The following is a 22,567-nucleotide window of genomic DNA, read 5'->3' as shown; positions in this document are numbered from 1 at the left end:
TTCTGAATAACCTTTTGGGGTACATTTTTTAACTACCCCCCCCCCCTCCTCCCCTATTATTATTAATATTATTAATAATATGCATAACAATAACCCAATATTTTAGGTCTCAGTGTTTATTATGATTTTAATATGAGGTAAACTCCCAGCAGAGCCCAAAGTCCAATGGGCACATCTTCTGGCATGTTGACGTTAATGTGTTGATGTTCTCCGTGTCCATAGCCAGAAGGATTTAGCAGTGCATGGTGATCGAACAGGTTTCCTGTTATATTCATCAGAGGTGTAGGGAGGGTGAAGTCTATGATTCCAAAAAATAGTCATTATACAGATGATTAGCAAAACATGCACACAACAGAATTCATACCTTGGTTATGTGAATGATTCATACCTGTGGTTATGTGAATGAAAAAAACTGCTTTGATAATGGTGTTCATACACATACCTTGTCCATAATGTAGAGGCCTATGGGATATTCATTGAATAGGTAAGGGAGGAGGATGGTAAATGTGATCTGCATAACATACCAATACCAATTGGCATACCATTGTATGCCTCCTTGTCTGTATACCTGCAGACACAGACATAAAAGCGAGCAGTTCAGTCATCTTTTCTGTTTTGGAAAGATTGGCACAAATATGAAAATATAGATGGTATCATCATACAACAATATGAATAGAGATCATACAAGGGACAAACCTTACCTTAAATTGAGGAGATCTTGACATTTTTCAGTTAAGTGCCTGCACCTGCTGTCCTTTCAAACCGAAATGTTTCAGTTGGACAGTTAGGTTCCTGCAAGAGCCCCCACCAACTAAGGAGGTTCCTTTGACGAACCCCACCTTCTATGATGTTCTTGGTACAACCTTTTGGGGGGCATTTTGAGAGAAAAGAACCCTAAGGTTCTTCAAAGAACGTTGTGGAACTAAGAACCCTTGTTGAACCCATCATTTTTTGGTGTGTTAAGACCATTATTATACATAGTTTGCAGGTTGCAATTAGCACATCTAACGAGATGTGCTAATTGGACTTCTATTGGACTTTCTTTGTTAAAATGAGCTAGCATTTTGTGAGGGCTACTCACAAGGTATTAAGGAAACCCATTTGTAAATATAAAATAAATATATATATATATATATATATATATATACACTGCTCAAAAAAATAAAGGGAACACTTAAACAACACAATGTAACTCCAAGTCAATCACACTTCTGTGAAATCAAACTGTCCACTTAGGAAGCAACACTGATTGACAATAAATTTCACATGCTGTTGTGCAAATGGAACAGACAACAGGTGGAAATTATAGGCAATTAGCAAGACACCCCCAATAAAGGAGTGGTTCTGCAGGTGGTGGCCACAGACCACTTCTCAGTTCCTATGCTTCCTGGCTGATGTTTTGGTCACTTTTGAATGCTGGCGGTGCTTTCACTCTGGTGGTAGCATGAGACGGAGTCTACAACCCACAAAAGTGGCTCAGGTAGTGCAGCTCATCCAGGATGGCACATCAATACGAGCTGTGGCAAGAAGGTTTGCTGTGTCTGTCAGCGTAGTGTCCAGAGCATGGAGGCGCTACCAGGAGACAGGCCAGTACATCAGGAGACGTGGAGGAGGCCGTAGGAGGGAAACAACCCAGCAGCAGGCCCGCTACCTCCGCCTTTGTGCAGGAGGAGCACTGCCAGAGCCCTGCAAAATGACCTCCAGCAGGCCACAAATGTGCATGTGTCTGCTAAAACGGTCAGAAACAGACTCCATGAGGGTGGTATGAGGGCCCGACGTCCACAGGTGGGGGTTGTGCTTACAGCCCAACACCGTGCAGGACGTTTGGCATTTGCCAGAGAACACCATGATTGGATAATTCGCCACTGGCGCCCTGTGCTCTTCACAGATGAAAGCAGGTTCACACTGAGCACATGATTCACCAACTACTTTGCAGACAGAGTTCAGTGTGTCAAATCGGAGGGCATGTTGTCCGGTCCTCTGGCAGTGTCTATGGGGGTACCACAGGGTTCAATTCTCGGGCCGACTCTTTTCTCTGTATACATCAATGATGTTGCTCTTGCTGCGGGCGATTCCCTGATCCACCTCTACGCAGACGACACCATTCTGTATACTTCCGGCCCTTCCCTGGACACTGTGCTATCTAACCTCCAAATGAGCTTCAATGCCATACAACACTCCTTCCGTGGCCTCCAACTGCTCTTAAATGCTAGTAAAACCAAATGCATGCTTTTCAACCGTTCGCTGCCTGCACCCGCACGCCCGACTAGCATCACCACCCTGGACGGTTCCGACCTAGAATATGTGGACATCTATAAGTACCTAGGTGTCTGGCTAGACTGCAAACTCTCCTTCCAGACTCATATCAAACATCTCCAATCCAAAATCAAATCTAGAGTCGGCTTTCTATTCCGGAACAAAGCCTCCTTCACTCACGCCGCCAAACTTACCCTAGTAAAACTGACTATCCTACCGATCCTCGACTTCGGCGATGTCATCTACAAAATAGCTTCCAATACTTTACTTAGCAAACTGGATGCAGTTTATCACAGTGCCATCCGTTTTGTTACTAAAGCTCCTTATACGACCCACCACTGCGACCTGTATGCCCTAGTCGGCTGGCCCTCGCTACATGTTCGTCGTCAGACCCACTGGCTCCAGGTCATCTACAAGGCTATGCTAGGTAAAGTGCCGCCTTATCTCAGTTCACTGGTCACGATGGCTACACCCACCCGTAGCACGCGCTCCAGCAGGTGTATCTCACTGATCATCCCTAAAGCCAAAACCTCATTTGGACGCCTTTCCTTCCAGTTCTCTGCTGCCTGCGACTGGAACGAATTGCAAAAATCTCTGAAGTTGGAGACTTTTATCTCCCTCAACAACTTTAAAAATCTGCTATCCGAGCAGCTAACCGATCGCTGCAGCTGTACATAGTCCATCTGTAAACTACCCACCCAATTTACCTACCTCACCCCCATACTGCTTTTATTTATTTACTTTTCTGCTCTTTTGCACACCAGTATCTCTTCTTGCACATGATCATCTGATGATTTATCACTCCAGTGTTAATCTGCTAAATTGTAATTATTCGATTTATTGCCTACCTCATGCCTTTTGCACACATTGTATATAGATTCTCTTTTTCCTACCATGTTATTGACTTGTTTATTGTTTACTCCATGTGTAACTCTGTGTTGTTGTCTGTTCACACTGCTATGCTTTATCTTGGCCAGGTCGCAGTTGCAAATGAGAACTTGTTCTCAACTAGCCTACCTGGTTAAATAAAGGTGAAATAAAAAATAAAAAAAATGACAGACGTGACATAGTCTGGAGACGCCGTGGAGAACGTTCTGCTGCCTGCAACATCCTCCAGCATGACCGGTTTGGCGGTGGGTCGGTCATGGTGTGGGGTGGCATTTCTTTGGGGGGCCGCACAGCCCTCCATGTGCTTGCCAGAGGTAGCCTGACTGCCATTAGGTACCGAGATGAGATCCTCAGACCCCTTGTGAGACCATATGCTGGTGCGGTTGGCCCTGGGTTCCTCCTAATGCAAGACAATGCTAGACCTCATGTGGCTGGAGTGTGTCAGCAGTTACTGCAAGAGGAAGGCATTGATGCTATGGACTGGCCCGCCCGTTCCCCAGACCTGAATCCAATTGAGCACATCTGGGACATCATGTCTCGCTCCATCCACCAACGCCACGTTGCACCACAGACTGTCCAGGAGTTGGCGGATGCTTTAGTCCAGGTCTGGGAGGAGATCCCTCAGGAGACCATCCACCACCTCATTAGGAGCATTCCCAGGCATTGTAGGGAGGTCATACAGGCACGTGTAGGCCACACACACTACTGAGCCTCATTTTGACTTGTTTTAAGGACATTACATCAAAGTTGGATCAGCCTGTCGTGTGGTTTTCCACTTTAATTTTGAGTGTGACTCCAAATCCAGACCTCCATGGGTTGATAAATTTGATTTCCATTGATATTTTTTGTGTGATTTTAGTGTCAGCACATTCAACTATGTAAAGAAAAAAGTATTTAATAAGAATATTTCATTCATTCAGATCTAGGATGTGTTATTTTAGTGTTCCCTTTATTTTTTTGAGCAGTGTATTATTTTGGCATGCGCTCATTCATTATAATGAGATAAAGATCGTAACGCCATTGTTTATTGTAACTCCTGAATCATCTAAGAAATTGTCTGTACCTCCTCCAACGCCAAGCTCTGTCATGAAAAATGTCTTAATTATTTGGAATTATAATATTAGTTTACAGCATACTGTGCCTTCAGAAAGTATTCACACCTCTTGACTTCTTCAATTTAGTTGTTACAGCCTGAATTTGAAAGGCATTAAATAGCAAACAAAATAGTCACTGGCCAACGCACAATACTCTATAATGTCAAAGAGGAATTATGTTTTTTGACATTTTACCAGATTAATTAAAAATTAGAAGCTCAAATGTCTTGAGTCAATAAGTATTGGCAAACCTAAGTAAGTTCAGGAGTAACAATTTGCTTAACAAGTCACAAGTTGCGTGGACACGTTCTGTGTGCAATAATGTTTTTTTTTACTACCTCATCTCTGAACCCCACACATACAATGATCTGTAAGTCCCTCAGTCGAGCAGTGAATTTTAAACACAGATTCAACCATAAAGACCATGGAAGTTTTCCAATGCCTTGCAAAGAAGGGGTCCTATTGGTAGATGGTTAACAATAAAAAATAGCAAACATTGAATATCCGTTTGAGCATGGTGAGGTTATCAATTATAGTGTATCAATACACCCAGTCACTACAACGATACAGGCGTCCTAACTCAGTTGCTGGAGAGGAAGGAAACGGCTCAGGGATTTCACCATGACGCCAATGGGGACTTTAAAACAGTTACAGAATGTAATGGCTGTGATAGGAGAACACTGAGGATGGATCAACAACACAGTAGTTACTCCACAATACTAACCTAATTGACAGTGAGAAAAGAAGGAAGCCTGTACAGAATAAATATATTATAAAACATGCATCCTGTTTGCAACAAAGCACAAAAGTAATACTCCCAAAAATGCTGCGCAGTGGTCTAAGGCACTGCACCGTAGTGCTAGCTGTGCCACTAGAGATTCTGGGTTTGAGTTCAGGCTCTGTCGCAGCCGGCCTCGACCGGTAGACCCATGGGTCGGCGCACAATTGGCACAGCGTCATCGGGGTTAGAGGAGGGTTTGGCCTGCAGGTTTGGCCGACTCCTGTGGCGGCCCGGGCGCTGTGCACGCTGACACGGTCGCCAGGTGCATGGTGTTTCCTCCGACACATTGGTGCAGCTGGCTTCTGGGTTGTGGGCATTGTGTCAAGAAGCAGTGCGTATTGGTTGGATTGGGTTGTGTATGTAGGACGCACGGCTCTCGACCTTCTCCTCTACCGAGTCCATACCAGAGTTGCAGCGATGAGACAAGACTGTAACTACCAATTGGATACCACGAAATTGGGGAGAAAATGGGGTAAAAAAAAAAAAACATGTGCTAAAGCAATTATGTTTGGATTTGCCTCAAACATACAGTTTTATGTTTGGGGGAAATCCAATACAACACAATACTGAGTACCGCTCTCCATATTTTCAAGCATAGTGGTGGCTGCATCATATTATGGGTATGCTTGTAATTGTTAAGGACTGGGGAGTTTTTCGGGATAAAAAAGAAACAGGATGGAGCTAAGCACAGGCAAAATCCTAGAGGAAAACCTGGTTCAGTCTGCTTTCCACCAGACACTGGGAGATTAATTCACCTTTCAGCAATACAATAACTTAACCCTCATATTATGTTGCGGTTTAATTTGACCCATTTCCACTTTTGAGTTGTCTAAAATACTAGTTAACCTCTCTTTTTCTCTATGAAATTAAATTACTTTTCCCCATTTAAGGTCATGAACCTAACTTCAAAATGCGAACACACTGATGTGTTGTGGAATGTCTGTGTAGATTTTGTATACAAACATGATGTTGTTGGTCATTTTGACCTGGAGGCTTTCATGTGTGTAGATATTTGCACAGGTCCAAAATAAACAAGTGTCTTTGATGTATTTAGTTTTGACTGGTTGTGGTTGCACTTTTATAATTATGTTTGGGTGAAAAGGAGCTTTCCCAAGCTTCTCCTTCTCAGTGCCAGAGCAGCAGATCTCTGACACAGACATGCAAAAATGAGCTCCAAACTGAAAATGCTTGTTTGTGAGAAAGGAAATATGTTTAAAAATAGTCCTTAAATTGAGTTTTTGAAATCAAATGTTTGTCACGCCCTGACCTGAGATATCTCTGTTTTCTTTATATTTTGGTTAGGTCAGGGTGTGACTAGGGTGGGTACGTTAGTTTTTGTATTGTCTAGGGTTTTGTATGTCTAGGGTTTTTGTAGGTCTAGGTGTTTTGTATGTCTATGGTGGCCTGATATGGTTCCCAATCAGAGGCAGCTGTTTATCGTTGTCTATGATTGGGGATCATATTTAGGTAGCCATTTTTCTTTTTGGTGTTCATGGGTTCTTGTTCTATGTTTAGTTGCCTGTCTGCACTACTCATATTAGCTTCACGGTTCGTTTAGTTATTTTGTTTGTTTGTTCAGTGTTCGTTCTTATAATAAAGAAGAATGTACGCTTACCACGCTGCGCTTTGGTCTCCTCCTTTCAACGGCCATGACAATGTTCTTGTATTTCTTCTTTCTGAAAGGTCTGACAAGACAAAAGAAAGCTTTGGCAGTTTTTTCTTGATTCTTTGACTGTCTTGAGTGTGTTTAATCTGTGCGGGTCAATCTGACCCATACCACAATGGACATCATTTTTCCCCAGCAAAGCACAAGGGTTAAAGCACAAGGCCAAATCTAGACTGTAGTTGCTTACCAAGAAGACAGTGAATGTTCCTGAGTGGCAGAGTTACAGTTTGGACTTACATTTACTTGAAAATGTACGGCAAGCCCTACAAATGGTTTGAATAATTTTGAAAATAATAATTGGCAAATGTTGAACAATCCAAGTGTGGAATGCTCTTAGAGATTTACCCAGAAAGACACAGCTGTAATCACTGGCAAAGGTGATTCTATTTGTTGACTCAGGGGGTTGAATTCTTATCTAATCAAGATATATTAGTGTTTTTTAACATTTTTACTGTACATTTTTCTTTCACTTTGACATTATAGAGTATTCTGTGTAGACCATTGCCCAAAAAGCACAAATATGTTTTAATCCCACTTTGTAACACAACAAAATGTGGAAAAATATAATTTTTGAAGGCAATGTACCAAAGGGAACTTAACTGGAAAAATTCCTTTTGATGTCAGCAAAATTACGTTTATAATGTTGATGACGTTAATGCAGATGTTGGGCTACCTTTACATATATTAGTTGTTTAAAGTTCTGAGTCGGAAATGTAGCTCTATACCAGGGATAGGCAACTGGCAGCCCCGCGGAACCATTTCCAATTCCATAACAAAAAATAAGTGGGGGCGGTCGGGGTCTCAATTTACTGTTGAGAGTTAGAATAGTAGAACATTGACCAATTGACCTTTCGCTAAGCCCCGCCACATAATGTTGGGCAACCGATCGCAGCGCTCCGTTGGATAGCAAGAATCTCGAAACAAGCTCGTGTCGGACGTCATCGGACCAGCGCTTGTTTCAAAAGCATCGAAGCCAATGGTAAAAACTCCGTTTTTTTTTATTTATTTGTATGGTTAAATAATTTAACAGTGCGATTCCTGAAATGCAGAATGTCATATATTTTTTTCTCCAAAATTATACTTTTGTTGTATTGCTTGCTAGCTGGTTAGCTAGCTTTGTGTCATTGGCCAACTTTGAAAACGCTCCTAACGCTAGCTAGCTAGACAGGTAATATAACTTATTTTCTCCAAATGTATTTTAGCTAGCTAAGTGAGTTATGTCATGAATATAACTGTCACCTGCTGTCAATGTCAGAATATTATTTGAGAGCACCAATTAGGTCCAAAAGGGGTTTGTAGCTTTGACTGCAAGCTGACAGTGCATAATCAGAGCCATCCTAGCCTATTCATAGAGGCTAACTATCTTTAGTGCAGGTAAGAGTATGGCGGACTGAAGGTGGCAGTGCAGATTGTCTCATGAAAATGCTTAGAAATATATGTACATAAAACTGACCAAATAATAGTACTTTTATGCTGATCTGCTCACTCGTGGGTAACAACATCCAAACCGGATAATAACTCAAAACAACTTGTAAGGCAAGAGAATTTTATAGAAAAATAATACAAAAGCAGTCAACACCAAAACAAGGCAGAGAGTAAAAATGGAAAGAATGGAGAACCAAACAATAAAAGAAAACGAAGAGATTCTTCGCCTAACACAGATTGGCTTTTTTCACCACCTTGTACGGTGAGTGTGGAAACCAAACTGCTAAAATCTATAAAGTATGATTTAGTCCATAAAGATGTACAAGAGGTGAAGGCAAGCCTTGTAATGAGTGATGAGAAAGCCGCGACACTGAAAAGAATGTACTAAAAAGCTGAAGGGTACAGTCAATGTTATCGAAGATGAGGTTAATGAACTTAAAAAATGGCACAAGATGTTAAGAGAATCCCTACTTGATATACAGACTTGTTCAATGGAAATCTGGTGCTTACGGAATTAAAGAGGATGAAGGTGAGGATCCAGAGTTTGGTGAAAGAATTCATGGTTAAAGCACTGCAGATCCCAGGCGATACTGTCGAACCAAATTAAACTTGAACGCATGCATCGTTTCGGACTGAGGGGACACGGTACCAGCGGCCATTCATTGCCAAATGTGCACCCTTTAAAGATAAAATAAGGGTAAAAAGCCTGGGCAAAAGACTCGCCGGCTATAAAATAGGCATGAACGATCAGGATATTGCCAAATGAAGTGAAGTACTGTGTCCACTCTTCAAAGACCATATACTAAAAGGAAGACGTGTAGCTCTTATAGTCGACAAGCTATACATTGATAATCAACTGTTCTGAGACACCAACACCACTCCATGGCTATTCTAAATAAAATGGAACATCCAACCCTAATAATGGTGGTGATAGTAATAATAAAAAAAACTGAAATAATAAAATACAACAACTAATAAAGAAACTATAAATACACTATGCTATTCAAGTTACGGAATGTTGTAAAATTATTTGTATTCTATTTTTTATGTATAGTATTGATAAATAAATAAAAGAAAGGACAATTTATTAAATAATAAATCACAAAATACAAGGAACCGGAACACAAAGCACCCAAAGCCCGAAATTAGGCAGGAATCAATAAGGTAGAAATAAAAACATGACAAATAGATGACATAAAAGGCACAGTATGTGGGTATGTAAGTGTGTATACAGTATGTGAGGGGAGTATGGGTATGTTGGACGATGGTGTGCCTGTGTGTTTTGTCTGTTTGGAAAAATGTGATGAGTTAAAAGTCAGTGAGTAAGGAAAATGGTTGCAAATGCAAGCAGGAGTTGTGACAGAGTGAGAGTCTTCACTTTTGCGCAGATTTGGGATATACATTTTAAAATTAAAATATATACTGTAGTTTGTTTATTTTTGTCCTATCATGATTGAACAGTGCCAAGCCTATATTCTAGACACCCACCTGAGTGACCCACCCACTAAGAGGAAGTCTTTAACCATTTTATAGGCCTACAGCAAGTAGCCTACGCAGCCATTACAGAAAGGTGAACGCGGTCAGAGACACACTAAAGCAGCACCGCCCCTCAAGAGTCTGGGTTTGCCTGGCAGGGTAAGTCCAAAAGCAAAAGCCACTGGATTTTCTCAAAGCTGCTAATGAGAACCTTGATGACCTCGTACCTAGGCGGTGGGAATTCCGGTGGAATACTCCCACCCAGGTAGTGGCAATAGTGGCAACACTGGCTGCAGTAACCCATGGGGAGGGAATCACACTCAGACAATCAGAGAGGGGGCATATTATTGTGGACCTGGCGATACAGAATAATCAAATGGTCTGACTGCACAGAGGTGCTAGGAAAGATGGGTCTCAATGGGGGACCAGCATGTGTGGGTGTTGGGGTTAAGGGGGTATCTGAGCTACATCAGCTAGGACTAGATACTGATCAATAAAATGTCCCATTCAATTTTAGAATAAGGCTGTAACGTAACAAAATGTGGAAATGTCAATGGGTCTGACTACTTTCTGAATGCACTGTATCTATTTGGGCTTCTTTCGGTAAATTTGCGTTCTACAAATGATTAGTAATTATCTTCTGTCCCCCTGACCATCCATCTAGTTCATGATTCCTGGTGTACAGTAAGTGTGTGTTTTGCATTTGTGAAATTATTTTGATGTGATATGAAAGTAGAGGTCTTCATGTTTCTAGGACCGTACCGCAATTGAGAATCGATTTACGTTTAGATGGAGTATTTGGCTGTTTTGGGTGTCAGAGTCAATTTACTTTTTAACAACATTTAAGGTCCTTGGACCATAAGCAGTAATGTTAGGCTCCTTTAGTCCATTTATGGGGCTAGAGCCATCCATGCTAGCAACATTTCAAACTTGATCTTACCAGGTTCCTGTGAAGCAAATGTAATGACAGCGCACCACAACAAACACGAGAGTCTCCTGTTAAATTTCATTGTGTCGTAAAAACACAGTTTGAGATCATTGGGATGGGGTTTCTCCAGTGTTCTGAATGAGGAATTGGGCTTCCCAGGAAAATGTTGTCCAAGAGAGCATGGCTTAGCAAAGGGTCAATTGAATGCAAGCTTTACAAAAATGTAAATTGTTAAAACATTCTAGCCTGTCTATCTATGGGTAAGAGTTATGCTCAACCCACTCAGTTTTCCACCACAAAAAAACTGAAAATTACAAAAAAGAGTAGACGCAGCTCAGCTGCTTTTACACTGTTTTGACTAGAAATGTAATGTTTGAACAAAAAAAGATTAAAAAATGAATAGTTTCACCATATTAAAATGGCAGTTAAATTTACGTATCAAAGTTGACCTTAAAATGAGTGGCAGATGTAAATGAATCACTAATCACATGAAATATAAAATAATCTTCGGGAATTACTTTGTCAAAGCAACAACATAACTAGGGCTTTACAATGATGGTGAAAACTTGGAGAAATGTTCGGGTTAAGTGGGATACAATCTTCCTAGAAGTCACAGAGGGTGCACAGAGGAATTTAATTCTCCGTGTGTTCTATATTAAACGAACCTTCATTGAAAATATCAGCCTTTTAATTACAAATATTTTATATTTAAATTCGATATTGGTGAGACAATTTCTACTTAAAATATCAAAGGGAACATCAAAGACACTCATTTCGTGGAACAACCCAACTACCAAACTTGGCCCCCAACCCAGAGATCTGAAGAGGCTTGTTTTATTGCTTACTAATGATTGCTGATGCAGAGTTCATCTACTGTATAATCAACACAGTGAACAATGCATGAAGTAAAATTTCCCCTTAGATCTTTAAAGCGGAAGTCTAGAAAGGATACCTGCTGTGGTGGCAGGTACCCTAGTGGTTAGAGCGTTAGACTAGTAACTGAAAGGTTGCAAGATCAAATCCCCGAGCTGACAAGGTGAAATTCTGACGTTCTGCCCCTGAACAAGGCAGTTAACCCACTGTTCCATTGAAAATAAGAATTTGCTCTTAACTGACTTGCCTAGTTAAATAAAGGTAAAATAAAAAAATGTTTCAGCTGTGACTGATCCTATACTCCACCTTCACTGGCTGGTAAGATTAAAAGATGGGTCTCATCATGCCTGGTATTGTTATCGAAATTGACCTGATGGGTAAGATAAAACCCTTAGCTGTGCCTAAGTACCTATACAGATCTCTGTCTACACAGGAAAAAGATAAGTGTGGCTCTGCCCAGCTCCAACCGAAGCTTCTAATTTGGTGGCTGGATCACAGAGGACACCCTGGTGGGGTGCGTGGGAAGTCTGGAGATGGATAAAGACTGAGCTCATCCAAATGATGCCTTACTGCCTTCCTGTACACTTCTGAAACAGGATACTGTTCTAATGGTCAAAGAGGTAAACAAACCTCCTATTCTCAACACACAGATCCATGTGTGAGATCCTACATAGGGCCAACGCACAGCACTTACTACTGTGTAGCACCCACCGGGGTGACGCCATGGTGGCCATTTTGTGCTGTAAAGCCCCCTGTTGACCACCCATCAGGTATTATGATAGAAGTCTTGTAAGACAACATTGTTCCTGTACTGTGAGAAAGCCTGTGAATTTCTTGTTGATCCACTCCGTAATCCTTGTTTGGCAACTAATTGTTCTGCCACATATGGTATCATGGCCCTCCTGATCATCGTAGTTAAAGCTCTTCTCTTCCCCCCCCTCCCCCACATAAAAATGTAAAAGAAACGAGCACCCTTTCGTGAACTAATACTTACTAGCACTGACTTTGCTAGGGCTTGGCTAAGATACAGGTAACTGCCAAAATAAAGTCAACACCAACATAGTGTCTTAATAGGGCATTGAGCCCCCCCCCAATTGGGTTGGTGGTTGAAGATATCCCTCTAGTGGTGTGGGGACTGTGCTTTGGCAAAGTGGGAGGGGTTATATAATGCCTGGTTGGCCCTGTCCAGGGATATAGTCGGACAGGGCCACAGTGTCTCCTGAACCCTCCTGTCTCAGCCTCCAGTAATTATGCAGCAATAGTTTATGTGTCGGGGGGCTAGGGTCAGTCTGTTATATCTGGAGTATTTCTCCTGTCTTCTCCAGTGTCTTGTGTGAATTTAAGTATGCTCTGTCTAATTCTCTCTTTCTCTCTTTCTCTTCTCTGGGAGGACCTGAGCCCTAGGAACATGCCTCAGGAATACCTAGCTTGATGACTCCTTGCTGTCCCCAGTCCACCTGGTCGTGCTGCTGCTCCAGTTTCAACTGGTCTGCCTGCGGCTATGGAACCCTGACCTGTTCACCGGATGAGCTACCTTGTCCCGGACCTGCTGTTTTCGACTCTCTCTCTCTACCGGACCTGTTGTCTCTAACTCTAAATGGTCGGCTATGAATAGCCAACTGACATTTACTCCTGATGTGCTGACCTGTTGCACCCTCTACAACCACTGTGATTATTATTATTTGACCCTGCTGGTCATCTATGAACGTTTGAACATCTTGGCCATGTTCTGTTATGATCTCCACCCGGCACAGCCAGAAGAGGATTGGCCACCCCTAAGAGCCTGGTTCCCCTCTAGGTTTCTTCCTAGGTTCCTGCCATTCTAGCGAGTTTTTCCTAGCCACCGTGCTTCTACATCTGCATTGCTTGCTGTTTGGGGTTTTAGGCTGGGTTTCTGAATAGCATTTTTGGACATCGGCAGATGTAAAAAGGGCTTTATAAATACATTTGATTGAATTTGATTGATAGATTCTGCAACTGTCTGGAACTCTATTAGAGGGATGCGACTCCATTTTTCCACGAGAAATTCCATAAATTTGTGTTTTGTTGATGGTGTTGGTAAACGCTGTCTCAGGTGCCGCTCCAGAATCTCCCATAAGTGTTCATTTGGGTTGAGATCTGGTGACTGAGACGGCCATGGCATAAGATTGACATCGTTTTCATGCTCATTAAACCATTCAGTGACCACTCGTGCCCTGTGGATGGGGACATTGTCATCCTATGGGGGCATAACCATAGTACCCAAGCATTTTCATACATGACACTAAGCATGATGGGATGTTAATTGCTTAATTAACTCAGTAACCACACCTGTGTGGAAGCACCTGCTTTCAATATACTTTGTATCCCTCGTTTACTCAAGTGTTTCCATTATTTTGGAGGTTACATGTACTGTTTGTGGTTGTCTCACCTAGCTATCTAAGATGTATGCACAAACTGTAAGTCGCTCTGGATAAAAGCGCCTGCTAAATTACTAAAACGTAAACATACAAATGTAAATGGGCCTATAAGGAAGCTATAAGGGTAAGTATAGGGAAATGGCCTGTGTAATTACATTGCAGCAGGAATGTTAGTACAGGCAGTTACATAGCACTTACCATTGTTCATTCTGTTTTCCAAGAAGATCACAAGCGAGTGTGAAAGTACCCATAGCTGCATGTATTTACTAGTCCGCTACTATGGTAATTACGTAGATTGTTCTGCTTGTACTTGCTGTAGTATACGGCCTTCGTAAGGTTAGCGTGACTCACCACTTTATTGAGTAAATAAATCAAAACATGTATTCTTAAAACACAATAGATGTGACAATCCTTTCATTTCATCCTTATACGTCTGTATTGCTACTCATCTTCGGGAATGCATGTCTCAGGTAGGCAGTTAGTGGTGAATCAAGTAACCGGTGAGGTAAAAAAAAAGAAGAAGACTTTAACATGTGTGGGTTCTCTAGCTGGGGGACTCAGTACTCCACTATATTGAACATAAAAAGAAAGCCACTTGATAAAAATACCATTCAAATGGAGACTTGAAGGCAGTCGAGCTGTGTTTCCAACACACGTCATCCAGAAGACATCTGCCAGAGCTGTACATGATGGAGCAGTGTAGATGCAGCAGCGGGCTCCACATTCAATATGCTTTAGTCATTCATTAAATAGAGGGAATTCCCCCTGACTCTGATAGTTGAGACTGATGCCAACAAGAATTATTGCCAATGTGTTATACACTACTGTATGTAAGGTATCATTGTCTTAAAGATAAATCAGAAGGCTTTAGTACATCTTGCCGTAGCCCTTTCCTTCAATCAATGACAGAAAGTGCCCTCTTTGGCCTCATGGGTGGAATGTTATTAATATTTATAATATAATATAATATGTTAATATTAAGGTACAGTCTTTTACAATGAAAATCCGGTGTTTCTATGTGAAACAGTTTTGTTATAGTTCAGTCTTCTGTGATGCATTTGAAGTGTCATTTTGGAATGCAAACTCAAAATTTAATACATTTGAACAAAACAATGTTGAAGCCTGTAACCATGTGTTTGAGGTGTATACTTAGGTGATCCTGATTTAGCCCACTGCAGTAAATGGTTATTAAGTGAGTGAGGGGAGAACATTTACTGATGCCGAACTGTGGTCACAACAATACAATAGGCATAAAAGTCAGATGAACAACATTGGATGACGTTCATTTCCTAATTTATTTGCAAGTGATCAGCCATCGACATTTCTCAAAACATTTTGTCAACTTGCATGATCATGGTTTGAAGAGACATGGAGGTCTATGAGAGTGACCAATTTACTGTCTTTCTTTTCCGAAGGTGCCACAGCGTCGACAAAAGGCAGTTGCATAATCTGTCAGGTTCTCAGGTGACGTCCCTCGGTCATGGCTGCGTGCCCACAGTCGGCTGTTTTGTTGTGATTGGGCTATGCTGATCCGTTTCATTAAGAGGTAACCCAAGACCTCGTATCTCAGTTTCACCGTCTTGAGGGAGTCCCCTGGGTGTGCAAACAAAGCCAGCGGGGTCCTACATGGGGTACACCTCAGGAGTGGGGTTGAAAAGAGAAGGCTGGTTCAGTTTACTGTAAACACAGACAGGCAGGGGTACTGAGGAGGTCACATGCATGTGTGGGCCTTTCTTATGTTTCCTACAGGACATTTTGGGTTAAAAGAGATTGTTCTTCACAATGGAACATCTCAGCCATGTTCAACAGCCAACATATAGTTCTCATGTTTTTACTGACCTGTATTTCTCGGCCTTTCTATCTCATAGAGTACAATAAACACAGGTTCCACATTGATTGAGAGAACAAGCTCACATGGAAAAAATCTTGACTGTTTCTTCTTTGCTAAAACGTTTATCTTATGGAAAAACAGACATCAGCTAATATAGCATAGTATTTGTAGTGGCAATTCCATGAACTATTCAAACAAGTAACTCGTCTACCAAAGGTTGTTTCTGCATGACACTTCACGAAATCTTTAAGGTAGCCTGTGCAGCCGTCCATGGGTCATGAGTCGGCGTTCACCTGAGAAAAGATTGATTTGGTGTGTCGTTTCTCACCTTGACCCCGGACACTGTCCAAACACTTGCAGTGACGTGCGTGCGTGCGTGCGTGTGTGTGTGTGTGTGTGTGTGTGTGTGTGTGTGTGTGTGTGTGTGTGTGTGTGTGTGTGTGTGTGTGTGTGTGTGTGTGTGTGTGTGTGTGTGTGTGTGTGTGTGTGTGTGTGTGTGTGTGGGTGCACGTGTGTGTGTGCGGGTGCGCATGAGTGCACGTGTGTGTGTTTGCGTGGGGTCAACTATGTGTTGAGAGAAGGGTTCCTATGTGTGTGAGTGCTTTGGTTTGCACATGAGTAAGTAAGCAAATATGCTTTCAAAGTCCAGTAGTCTGTGATCCACGGAGACCACCACACAGCCACTAATCCCGTTCACAGCCAAGGCAAACACATTAGGCACACAACATCAACACCCAGGCGAAGAGCCCCATTGACAAATCCTTCAGTCTTTCACAATGGACCCAGTAGGATAAGCCAGTGTTATGCCTTAAACAGGTTGGAAAATCTATTTGATAGAGGATCCTCGTTGCGTTCTAAATAAATGGTCACGCGTTTTTTTTTAAGATAAATTGTATTCTTGTCTTTTGTTGTTAGAGTGGTTTGGGTCCCTAAGTGATCATGCTTAGGAAACGATACACTACTCTGATGAATCAAGCACTAAACGATGTTGATGACATCATGGATACAGGTCAATGATAGGACGTAAACCATTCTCTTCTTCCCTTAACACTTCCCTTTTTTTTCTGTCATTGGCTCATTTTCACGACATAAGTATATCACCTGAATAACAAAAGTAAACTACACATAGAAAGCAGGCACAATGAAAGAGTTTCATTTCAAACTGCTATGTGTTCATTTTCTGAAATATTGGTAAATTAGCTTTTGTTGTTTAAAGAAATGATGAAAAAGTCATGGAATGGGGTTGTTCAATTCCAGAAATGTATTTGTTTAAAAACTATCAGTTGATGGTTTAATTTCAGAGAGACAAATAATCATGTTTTTTTTGCAAAATTCTACATATCCACCCCCCTCTCAATGAGGTAGTACTGGTGGGATTTACAGTCAAATGTAACAAATAACTTCATGTTTTATAAAGAACTGTACAAATGATACATTTGTGACATCAATATTTAAAACATTGAAATAATTCAAAACAGTAATATGAGATATGTATGTAAAACGTTTATATTTGACATTTAAGTCATTTAGCAGATGCTCGCATCCAGAGTGACTTACAGTAAGTGCGTTCATCTTAAGATGGCTTGGTGAGACAACCACCGATCACAGTCAAATATAGAGGATACAAACATTCCATTCCAATGGATATATAGAGTTTTGCAAAAAAAAAAAAAAAAAGTTTCATAAACATCTATTTTACATACACATGAAGGTACCCATAAGCAATAATTTCTGATTAAAAAAAAACTAAAAAAAACAAATGGGAAGATAAAAATGTTTCGGAAATAAACTCTTAAATTGTTTATCATGTGTGTTTGTGTTTGTTCTAGAGGCAATACGATCTATAGGATTTCATTTGAAACACAATACCATCTCTAAACAAACACTCCCTGTATAGATTGACACAACAGGATAACAAACCTCAGTGCTCCATACAACAACTGTTGGCCTATAGAACTTGAAAGGCTATCCCATGCACAATGAGACTAGACAAGAGGCCCCGGGCCCCATGGCCGCTTGCTCCGAGCAAAAGCCTGTGGGCTCCCTGCTGTTCTAAGCAACATGCTGAACAGTAGGGGGTCGCTCTCTGTTTGTTTAAAACTCACAGGAGTCCCATTAAATCCCTGATTCCCCTCATTTAGGACTTCCACGGGGACACAAAGGACAACCCTGGGAAGCGGCACGTTGCAAGGGATACCAATTATCAGGGCGAAGACACAGGCCAGCTTGTTCGTGCTCAGAGACATGTCAAGTCGTTGGACGACCCCCTTCGTCAAACCCATTGACCACAGCGCACGGAGAGGCATCTTAATTGGTGTTGGGTAAACAGATTTTGTCACAAAGTAGCAAAGGAAGCTAAGTAGCTGAATGTTCACATTGTCCAACCCCTGACCTGGGCTTCGGGGCCATTCCCAGGCATCATTATGCTCCGTTACTTTGATTAATCGTCTCTGACTCCCCTTTACGGTAGCGGGAAATTCAGGACAGCAATTAAAAGCAATATTCTGGCAATAACCACCAGAGTAAATAAAAAGTGAGCCCTTTTCTCTGTGTACAATGATATGATAGTGGCGAGAGGCTTGGCAGACAAAATCATCAAGTTGTTTTGTGTTTGGTTTTTTGTCTCAATGTTTGTGCCTCTTTTTTGCCCCACCCCCCCCCAAACATGGCCCCCTCCCTGATCACCCCACTACCCTACCCGGCCTCCCCCTCTTGTGTCTTTCATTCCATTTAAAAAGGGGATTTTGTTAGGGAATCACTTGACATCATTAGTTTTGGAGAGCGGCCACAATGACAGTGTGCTTGTCTTGTATTACGAAAACATATGTCAGATCAGCAGTCGAAGACCAGAGTTCCGACCTCAGGTGAAAGGTCTGGGAATATTTGTTTCTTGCCAGTTGCTTCTGTTCCTTCTGGTCCCTCTATCTCTGGGCCTTTCCTCTGTCTTGGTTTGGGAGGAGTCCATCTTCTCCAGGCAGAACCCAGTCCCATGATTCATTATTACAGGGACTGACCAGTCACAATAGGCCAGTGTTGTCCCACGGGGCCTGAAGTGCAGAGTGTGAAGTTCAATGACCGATGATGGGCTTTTATGCCAGGTGACAGTGCGGAAATTAGCAAGAGGATATTGACTTGATCTCATCTGCTTCACACGCTTTATCAGTGTGATAATGCGACTGAGCCAGATGGGTACTGGAACTCACAATGTAGAGGGTCCTAGGTCCACGTCCACGTATGTTGGGAAGGCAGGGATGGACCCTACTTTGTTACTTTAAAAAAAGAAATACCGCACTTGCCACTATCATTGTCTTTAGAAAGACAAAGCCTATACTCTGTCAGATGTTTATGAGTATCAAATGTAAATGTTCTAATAATCGTAAAAAAACAGCACATATTTTCTAGGATGTGTAAAATTGAAATGATCTTGCTATAACTGCTCAATAAAGAGTTGTTTATCTGATATGCTGTATAACATTATGCAGATCAGGCTAACAGGACAAGGTTGTCTCTAAGTAGATTAACAAACAACCATGTGGCCTCCTCTCATTCACCCCCAACATTTGAGGGACCACAAATATACTGTAAGTAACCTCACATTAGTAGTGCTGAGTAATTAACCACGTTTTCGGTTTTTAAACAACAAATTTACTGACATCGGTTCAATTATTTGAATTCCATTTTGTTCTTTTTTTCCCTGTGAGCTCAATTCACACATTGCACAGTTTTTCAAGCGATAAATGACATCAAGCCCAAACTGTGAGATGTGGTAGTGTTGCAGTTTCCAACAGGTCAATATTCTACATAATTTTGCACAGAAAACGTGGCAATTAACTACAATGACCATAATCCATTGCGCGCCTACTTGTCCGGTCTGTTTATTTGAAGCCTGCTATGTAAAAGAGACAAGAATGTGCGAACAAGAGAGATAGAGAGCAGTTCCCTCGCAAGGTATCTCTACCTGAAAATACATCTAAGTGATTGATAGTTGGTATTCAGCAGTCACAGAAGTATGCCTTATTTACTTTGATGAACTACTAAAATACGGATTTTGTCAGACAGCATAGGCATCAGCTCTATAGAGATACGACGATGGAAATTAAATAATAAAGTCATCATATAAAACAAATATAATATTCACAACAACTGAAATATTTTATGAAACTAAAGTAATGTGAATTAATGATAGTTAATAAGTGGTCATCAGTACTGGGCGATCAATACCATCATGTGACTTTTATTAATTGTTTTAATTTTGTATTGTTACTGCATTCAACACACATAATGCATCATTATTTTTTCATAACAAACCAACCTCAAAAATAACTAATCCCTCAGCACGACAAATTAATTACATTTTTAGGTTGTTTACTCAGTTATCACACAGGTAATAATGTTCTAATGACGAGCTGCTTGTAATATATATCTATATATTTTTTAATCATATTTTTGTATTTGTTGTTTGTGTACTGTATGTTTGTTAGTTTGTTTCTCTGGCCATGTTTGGAGTTATGCCTGCATCTTAATGAATAATATCTTTATTTTTAGCACTAAAACAAAACACTTTGAGATCAAAATACTTAGTGAGATAAAATTAGCTATCAAAAGAAAGAAGAAAGAAATGTGACAAATAAGAGCACCAGTAGCGCTACATGATCGGACATTTTGTTTCAAGTCGTAAATATATCCAGTTAGACTTACTCGTGTGACCCTAGCTCAAAATCTCGGTTCACTTGCTCTAGTGGTGTTTAGATGATCTGATGGCCAAAAAGCATCGCTCCTTTGAAGAGGCTTAGATTTGGCCTTGAAAGAGTCAAGGGGCTTTTACCCATTGGTGGGAAAATGCTGATTAATTGTGTCGTAGCCCTGTGAGAAAGTACGCCCAGCGCAAAGCACTAATTATGGGCCCTCCACTGCCCGAGGAAAAATGGCAAAAACTCCCAACAAAGGCTCATCTCATATCTCAAGACAATGAAGGCCGAAGAGAATAGGAGAAAGGGGAAGTTAATGAGGTGTGTCACCTGGCAGCTGCTGATAGTGGGAGGGGAGGAGGGGGGAGTATTGGGGGGATAAGGGGTATTCAGGACTATGGACTATGGAAGTCCTTCTGGAGGTCCCTTTTTTCCTCAGGGGGGGCTACCCAGCAGGTTGTGTCTGCCAAGGATGTGAAGAGATACGCATGAAGGGCCAAAGCCTGGAGAGTGCCTAAAAGAGACCATTCCGGAAATAAAAAATCCCAGTTTTAAAATAAAATCCCGGTATATAACAACAACAAAACTAGGATCAGTTACCTTCAGAAAGTATTCACACCCCTTTACTTTTTTCACATTTTGTTATGTTAAAAAGTGGGATTCAAATTTATTTATTTATCGTTTTTGGTCAATGATCTACACAAAATACTCTAACGTCAAAGTGGAAGAATAATTCTAACATTTATGAAAAATGTATGAAAAATAAAATACAAATATATCTTGATGAGATAAGTTTTCACCCCACTGAGATTATAGATGTTAGAAACCCCTTTGGCAGCGATTACAGCTGTGAGTATTTTTGACTACGTCTCTAAGAGCTTTGCAACCTAAATTGTACAATATTTGCCCCATTATTCTTTAAAAAATTCTTAAAGCTCTGTCATGTTGGTTGTTGATCATTGCTAGAAAGCTATTTTCAAGTCTTGCCATAGATTTTCAAACCGATGTAAGTCAAAACTATAACTAGGCCACTCAGGAACATTCAATGTTGTCTTGGTTAGCAGCTCCAGTGTAGATTTGGCCTTGTGTTTTAGTTTATTGTCCTGCTGAAAGGTGAATTTGTCTCCCAGTATCTGTTGGAAAACAGACTGAACCAGGTATTCTTTTAGGATTTTGCCTGTGCTTAGCTCAATTCCATTTATTTTTGTCCTAAAAAATTCCATTGTCCTTGCCAATGACAAGCATACCCATAACATGATGCAGCCACCGCAATGCTTGAAAAGATGAAGAGTGGTACTCAGTAATGTGTTGTATTGGATTTCCCCCAAACAACACTTTGTATTCAGGACGTAAAGTTAATTTCTTTGCCATATTTTTTGTAGTATTACTTTAGTGCCTTGTTGCAAACAGGATGCATGTTTTGGAATAGTTTTATTCTGTACAGGCTTCCTTCTTTTTACTCTGTCATTTTAGGTTAGTATTGTGGAGTTACTACAATGTTGTTGATCCATCCAAGGTTTTCTCATATCACAACCATTAAACTCTGTAACTGTTTTAAAATCCCCATTGGCCTCATGATGAAATCCCTGAGCAGTTTCTTTCCTCTACAGAAAGTTAGGAAGTCTTTCTCTTTATAGTGACTGGGTGTATTGATGCACCATCCAATGCCTAATCACCATGGTCAAAGGGATATTCAGCTTTCTTTATTTTAACACATCTACCAATCAGTGCCGTTCTTTGCGAGGCATTGAAAAATGTCCCTGGTCTTTGTGGTTGAATCTGGGCTTGAAATTCACTTCTCGATTGAGGGACCTTACAGACAGTTGTATGTGTGGGGTACAGAGCTGAGGTACTCATTCAAAATGATGTTAACCACTATTATTGAACAAAGAATGAGTTCAAGCAACTTATGTGATTTGTTAAGCACATTTTTACTCCTGAACTTATTTCGGCTTGCCATTACAAAGGGGTTGAATACTTACTGACTCAAGACATTTCAGCTTTTCATTTTTTATACATTTTGAAAATGTTCTACAACTAAAATTCCACATCGACATGATGGAGTATTGTGTGTAGATCAGTGACAACAAATCTCAATTTAATACATTTAAAATTCAGGCTGTAATACAACAAAATGTGGAAAAAGTTAATGGGGAGATTTCTTTCTGAAGGCACTGTATATGTAGGTATTTATAAAGATAATGTAATACATCAAATTAACACTTTTACATGTACTCTATATCATCTATCATAAAAAAATCT

This window comes from Salvelinus fontinalis, chromosome 29 (genome assembly GCF_029448725.1).
Source record: "Salvelinus fontinalis isolate EN_2023a chromosome 29, ASM2944872v1, whole genome shotgun sequence".
In the NCBI taxonomy this organism is placed as follows: Eukaryota; Metazoa; Chordata; class Actinopteri; order Salmoniformes; family Salmonidae; genus Salvelinus; species Salvelinus fontinalis.
The sequence above is the reverse complement of the archived record's forward strand: the minus strand, read 5'-3'. Positions refer to the sequence as shown.